This window comes from Arvicola amphibius, chromosome 3 (genome assembly GCF_903992535.2).
Source record: "Arvicola amphibius chromosome 3, mArvAmp1.2, whole genome shotgun sequence".
NCBI classification, from domain to species: Eukaryota; Metazoa; Chordata; class Mammalia; order Rodentia; family Cricetidae; genus Arvicola; species Arvicola amphibius.
The window spans coordinates 147,859,131-147,866,114 of record NC_052049.1 but is presented as its reverse complement, the minus strand read 5'-3'; the positions used below and the strand labels follow the sequence as shown (position 1 = coordinate 147,866,114).

The window sequence follows — 6,984 nt, the reverse complement described above, 5'->3', positions numbered from 1 at the left end:
TGGGGGGATGGGGGGAGAAAAGAGTGAAGTGGAGGATGGGGAGAGCTTGGGGGAATAGGATGGATGGGATATAGGAAGGGTGGATATGGGAACAAGGAATTATATATCTTAATTAAGGGAGCCATTCTAGGGTTGGCAGAGAATTGACTCTAGAGGGGTTCCCAGGTGTCCAGGAAGATGCCCCCAGCTAGTTCCTTGGGCAGCTGAGGAGAGGGAGCCAGAAATGTCCAGATCCTATTTCCATACTCATGAATATCTTGCATATCACCGTAGAACCTTCACCTGGCGTTGGATGGAGAAAATGACAGAGCCCCACATAGGAGCACCGGACTGAGCTCCCAAGGTCCTAATGAGGAGCAAAAGGAGGGAGATCATGAGCAAGGAAGTCATGACCGTGAGGGGTGCGTTCACCCATTGAGACGGTGGGACAGAACTAACAGGAGACCACCAAGTCCAGTTGGAATGGGACTGATGGAACAGGGGACCAAACCGGACTCTCTGAATGTGGCTGACGGTGGAGGAGGACTGAGAAACCAAGGACAACGGCGATGAGCATGAACTCTACAGCATGGACGGGCTCACTGTGAGCCTTGTCAGTTTGGTTGCTCACCTTCCTGGACTTAGGGGGAGCTGGGAGGACCTTGGACTTAACATAGTGAAGGGAACCCTGATGGCTCTTTGGCCTGGAGAGGGAGGGAGTGGGGGTATGGGTGGAAGGGAGGGGAGGGAAGGGGGAGGAGGAGGGGAGGAGATGGAAATCTTTAATAAAAAAATGAGAAAAAAAACCCAAAAAACAAAAAAACAAAACAAAACAAAACAAACAAAAAAAAAAGGGCAGGCTGGTGGAGCGCCCAATTTACAACAGTGGATCTTCAGTTCTATTTCATTATTATTATTATTAATTAAACATTTTTCATTTGTTTTACATCCCCAATGCAGGTTTTCTCCCTCACCCATGTTGTCTGTGCCCATCTACCCACTCCCATGACCGCCACTGCCACCTACACCTTCTGTGTGTGCGTGAAAGTTGTGTAGTTTGGTTTGTAGGGTTCCTAGCAGTGGGATCAGGGCCTTGTCTTCAGTCTTAATTAATCCAGTCTAAAAACTCCTTCACAGACATGTCCAGAGGTTTGTTTACTAAGTAATTCCAGATTTTGTTAACAGTCAGTATTAACTATCATAGACACTAAAAGTATAACACATAGAATTTATCAAATTCAAGTCAACCAGAGAACAAGGGAACAGTTGATGTAATCACTAATATCAGGTTGCTTGCACAGAGCCATGTTGAGTGAGGGACGGTATCTGAAGGGACAAAGGTAAGTCACCCATTACAGCTTCTGTAAAATGATGGTCGCAAGATGCAGAAACACACTGTCTTTTGCTGTAGTCTATGGAGCGTAAGTATCTCATTCATGCCACAAATTAAGCAGCACAAATATGCCTTTGGCAGTGAGGTCAAAGGACGAGGATTCTATCATTGCTAGGGAATGTATCTTTCTAAAGAACAAATAAGTCATGAATTTTGAACTTTTCTTCTCCTCGTCTGTTGTACTTACCAATCATGAAACAAGCATACGTGTGCAGGGCAGCATGAGCCTACAGCCTCATTTCCTCATTCAGTTCTACGAGAGTGTCTGATATAAAGCGGAAATGTCCTGGGAACGGACAGCATATCAGAAGCCGCGGGATTACTGCCGGCTGTGGGCATGTATATTACACATAACTTGCTTCTGTCATGTATTACTGATCTCCTGTAGGCCGGATGATCACTGTTCTGTCCATTTGGGTCAGAGATCATCATAAGTTCAGGAAGGATCATGTCTGTGACATGCCACAGACAAACTTTCAGTCTTCTTTGGGTCTGGAGCTCCTTCCACTGTCTCATCTCAGGAATAATCCCAATGATGTACGGGACTGATGAGGTTTTAGGGGTTTTACTATGATGGCATGTGAGGTGATACATCGCTGTAAGATTTTAAGGTGTCAGGATGTTAGCCCATGGTGGAAGAGTGTCATTAACATTAACTGTTGTGTAATAACAGAGTATATGCCAGAATATATATATATGTAAATATATACACATATATATTTAACTTCTTTTCTAGCTCTTTCTTTAAATTAAAATTTTTAATAGTAAAAAGATCAAACCCCCATCTAGGAATTTTTCAGGAAAATTAATACAATTAATTATTTTTAACTAAGAATAAAAATGTAGTCAGTTACAGAGATCAGTAAAATAGTCCATAGAAGACATCATGATGAGGTCTTACCAAAGTCCCTCTGGTTATTAGAGATAAATGTCTGGTTTCTGGTACCCAGTATGTGAAAAAGTTGTCAAAAGGGGACTGGTTAAAAGAGGGAAGGAGGAGGGGTATGGGTGGAGGGGAGGGGAGGAAAGGGGGAGGAGGAGGGGAGGAGATGGAAATTTTTAAATATAAAAAATAAACCATATAAAAAAATCTACCAAACAAGTCTGTGTAATTTTCTCCAGAAAATAACGATGAAATGAACACTTCTGAACTTACTTTACCAAGTCAGAATTTCTTTGATCTTAAAATATATCAAGATATTACAAGAAAATGACTACAAAGCTCATGGACATCTACCAAATATCATCAAACTACAGTCTATGGACTAGCTATCTGCAAATAAAAAGTTGGCTAACCTACAAGTTGACTCAATTTTTTGTGTGTGTATGTGTATACTTTTTGTTTTGTTTTCGTATTATTTTCTGTATTTTTTTTTTTTAGTTTGTTTTGACTTTCTTTTTCTTTTTCTTTAGAGAAAGAGAAAGAAGATGAAGTTGGGTAGGTAGGGAGGTAGGGTTGAGCTGGACAAGGAGAAGAGTATGATCAAAATACACTGGCTGAAAAATTATAATAAAAATAAATATTAAAAATAAAGAATTTTAGAATACTGACACCTCCAGGCATTTGCTATGGCAGAGCTGAGCAGCTGCAGATATAGCAGAAAATAAACAGTCGGAGTGAAGAGTCAATGACCTTTACTATATAATTCTTCAAGAACTTTGCCAGTTCTCTACATAGATATAGTATCCCGTATTCAAATTGTAAATGTTGAGTCTGAAAGTCTATATACTAAGTTCTCTTGGGAGACCTGAGGATGGGTCCAAAAGCACAAGCAGAGGGAAAGAAGCCTCCATACAGCACAGAGGGCTTTCAGTAGCTGCAGAGGGCTGTTTGGAATCCAAGTAAAATACGGTGACCCTATTGTAAGAGACCATGGCAACAAGGCTTACTAACATGTCAGTAACAATGGTTACTAACATGGAGACAATATGTGGGTATAGAATAATTTTCTTGAACCAGAAAGTAAGTACAAATCCCAAACTTAAAATCCTGAAAATCAAAATCATGAAGATAGGTCAAAATGTAACAGGCACCAATTTAGAGAGCTTCTTACTTACCAAGGCATAGCTAATTAGAGCACCAAAATAAGAATGGATTAGTGAGTTCATACTAAGGTTAAAAAAATACACACACAAATAGACAAAAAAATCTGCTCTTCAGGATAGGCTGCCCACTAATAAGTATAGATTGTATTTAAAATTTACCATTTGGTAGCTTTAACAAGCTAATTAATTCAGTCAAGAGACACCACAACATTCCAAATAGAGGCAGGAGTGTATTGGAATCAGGTGTTAAAGCTTCAGGAATTTGGAAAGTTCATTGTTAAAGTTATTAACATTTAAATTATCTGAATATAGAAATAATGATATTCAAAACAAAGCTCATCACTTGGGCTCAAACACCCTCCCCTGAGCACTCATTAACATTTGCCTCAACACCCTGCACCATACAGCTCCTCTCTGTCGCTCAGTACCAATGCCCTCTTTACCCTACACACATTTTACCTCTTTCTCATAGGTGAACCCGCATCTGATAGGCTTTCTAGGTGAGACTGCCACCTTCAGCTCTGGACTTAAGAGGTTAATACAGCTAGAGTAAAAAGTCTTTCCCCATAGTTCTGGCAAATCTCCCAAAGCTGACACTGATTGGCTCAATTTAAGACACACAAACATTCATTAAGCAATGTCTGTGTAAAGACAGCTAGCCAGGAGGCTTGAGAGGGAATATGCTGATTATACCAGCCTAGGTTGATGCTGAGCCCTGAAGTCGGGAATCTAGCTTAGCCACTTCAAGGACTACAGGGCCGAGGCTGAGGTAGAAGCTGCTTCTCAACTACCAATCAGTGAGGTGTTAGAGCCAGAAAGAGATCAAGCAGGGCAAGCCAGACAACCAATGGACACCTACATAGGGAGGAAGCAAGGCTATTGAGTCATCAAAAGCCACAGGAAGGAGCAGTGACTCCAAAAGCAATTGCAACCTGGGAAACCCGGGAAGAAAGCTGAGAGGGAAGAGAGAGAGAAGGGGGCCAGGGAAAGAGTTGCTATGCTGCAGATATTTGAGAAATTATACAGGAGAAAAAAAATAAAATGCTCTTATGTGTAGCAGTTGGCACCCTCTCAGGGGCACTGAAGTAGAATTATGGGGATGCTTAATGAATTCTTTGGACTCATGCTTGTATTGTTGGAGAGGAGACAGAAGCAACAAAGACCTTAAATTTTTGTTTTAATGGGAAAATTTAATTTAATTCAATTTTTAGTTAGCATATAAAGTAATGAGTTTCACCAAGAGAACTTCCAACCTACGTGTCATTTTGTTTTGTGGTCATTTTCTCCCTTCCTCCTCTGTCATCCCATGGGTCCCTACATCTTCTCCAGATGTCTTTCCCCCGGTTACTCTGTGTTCCTATTTCATTCTTACCCTCTTTAGTTTCACCTTTCTTTTTTATTTTTATACATTTTCTTTCTTTCTTTTAATGAATTTAAAAAAGATTTTATTTATTTATTATGTATACAGTATTCTACCTGCACATAAGCCTGCAGGTCAGAAGGGTATGCCATATCTCATTACGGATGGTTGTGAGCTGCCATATGGCTACTGGGAATTGAACTCAGGGCCACTGGAAAAACAGCCAGTGCTCTTAACCACTCTCCAGAACCACTGAGCCATCTCTCCAGTACCATTTTTCACCTTTTAAAAGATATTTTCCTCTCTTCTCATGACATTTTTTTTTTAGTTTATAGAACGCGCGCGCGCGCGCGCGCACACACACACACACACACACACACACACACACACACACACTTTTAAATCTAAGTTCTACATCTAAGAGAAAATGTGCAGCATCTGTTTCACAACCTATTTTCTAGCTGAATCTTTCTTCTCTACAACTGCCACGATTTTCTTTTTCTTTATGGCTATATAAAATTCCATAGTGTATCCAAAACACGCTTAACAAATTGATCATCTATCCATGGATATCTACGCTAGTTCTGTTTCCTGGCTATTGTAACATTGTGATACATATGGATGTATAAATCCTCTTTTTGGTGTGTTGATTTACAGTTCTTTTGCTATAGACCCAAGACTGGTACGACTGGGTCATATGGCAGTTCTGTTTTGAGAATGGTCATACAAGATTATATTCCCACCAAAAATGATACAGGTTCGTCTTGTTCATAAGCTCTCCAGTATTTGTTGTTATTTGCTCTCTTTAGGGTGGTCATTTTGCCCTGAGTGAAGTTTAATCTCAAGGTAGTTTTAATTTAATTTCTTTCTTCCTTTTTCTTCTTTAATCATCACAAATAGGACTCTTTTTGTCAGTATTAAAAATCTGGATTTTGAACAACTTCTTGCAGGGGTGGTTCATATCCACCGGATCGTTCCTTTAGCACCTGTCTCATCACCAGAACTACCTTTTACCATGGAGCTCCATGAGTTTTCCCAATTCAGATTTGCATTTCGTCAGCACTTTTTGCTTTTCTAGTGAAGGCATCATGAAGAGGACAAATGGACTGGCAAGTCTTTTCTATGTCTTTCTCAATGCTGTCTGGAGACAATTTATTAACCACTTCCTTCAAGTCAGCACTTCTTGGATTATTATTTTCATCATCTTCTTTAGGATCTGAGGACCCGGATGTGCTGCACATAGGAGGACTTTCATATCTTGTTGTTGCATTTTTTTTTTTTTTTTTTTTTGTGAAACCAACACAGAAGAGATGGCACAAATAACCACCGGTTGTCTTATCAGCCTCAGCCTCGATCAAGATCTGCTACTTTTTAACCATGGAATACAGTTGGGTTCAGAGTAAGATCCATGACATGGAAGTTAGACAGACAGTTTTGAACCTGGACATTCTCAGTAATTAGCTTGGATTTTTAAAATGCAGTTTTGTCATTCTGTAGATCAGCAAGACTTGCTTCAAACACACAACTCTTGAGGACATCAGAGGCAATTTTGGTTTCTCCCTTGTGACTAGTGTTTATCCAATGTTTCTAATATTGAACATACTTCGAGCCTTCACATCATAGCACTCCTTCTTAGAAAATAGATGAACCATTTTCTTCTTGGCTGCCTTCTTGCCAACTGCCATAGTGTTGCTCTTAGAGCCAAAAGTAATTTAGAGTTTTCTAATACTTACCAAAGCTAAAACTTTTTCAAATATTTATGGGCCATGTTTATTTCTTCTATTGAGAGCTGTCTATTTACTACATTGGCACATTTATTGATAGGATGATTTTGGTGTTTGGTGTTTAAGTTTTGAAGTACTTAATCCCCTGTCACATATATATCTCGTCAGGATTATTTCCCCATTCCCCAGGAAGTCGGGCTGTTTCTTTAGTCTGACAGTTATTTCCTCCTGTAATCTCATTTTACAATTCTTGAAATTAATTTCTGTTCTTTTGTATTATTTTTTACAGAGAATCACCATTGATGCTATGTCTTAAAGTATTTTCTCTGCTGTCCTTTAGTATTTTCAAAGATTTAGACATTATATTAGGATCTTTGATTCATTTTGAACTGGTTTTTCATCCATCTTGAGAAAGCTACACCTAGATTTATTTTTCTACCTGAGAAAATCCAGTTCCTGCAACACCATGTCTTAGAGGTTAT

At 39.5% G+C, this 6,984-nt stretch overlaps 1 pseudogene; it reads right to left on the bottom strand.

The window, feature by feature from the left end:
• Nucleotides 1-5,695: 5,695 nt before the first annotated feature.
• LOC119809426 lies at nt 5,696-6,463 on the bottom strand (annotated as a pseudogene).
• Nucleotides 6,464-6,984: the final 521 nt, after the last annotated feature.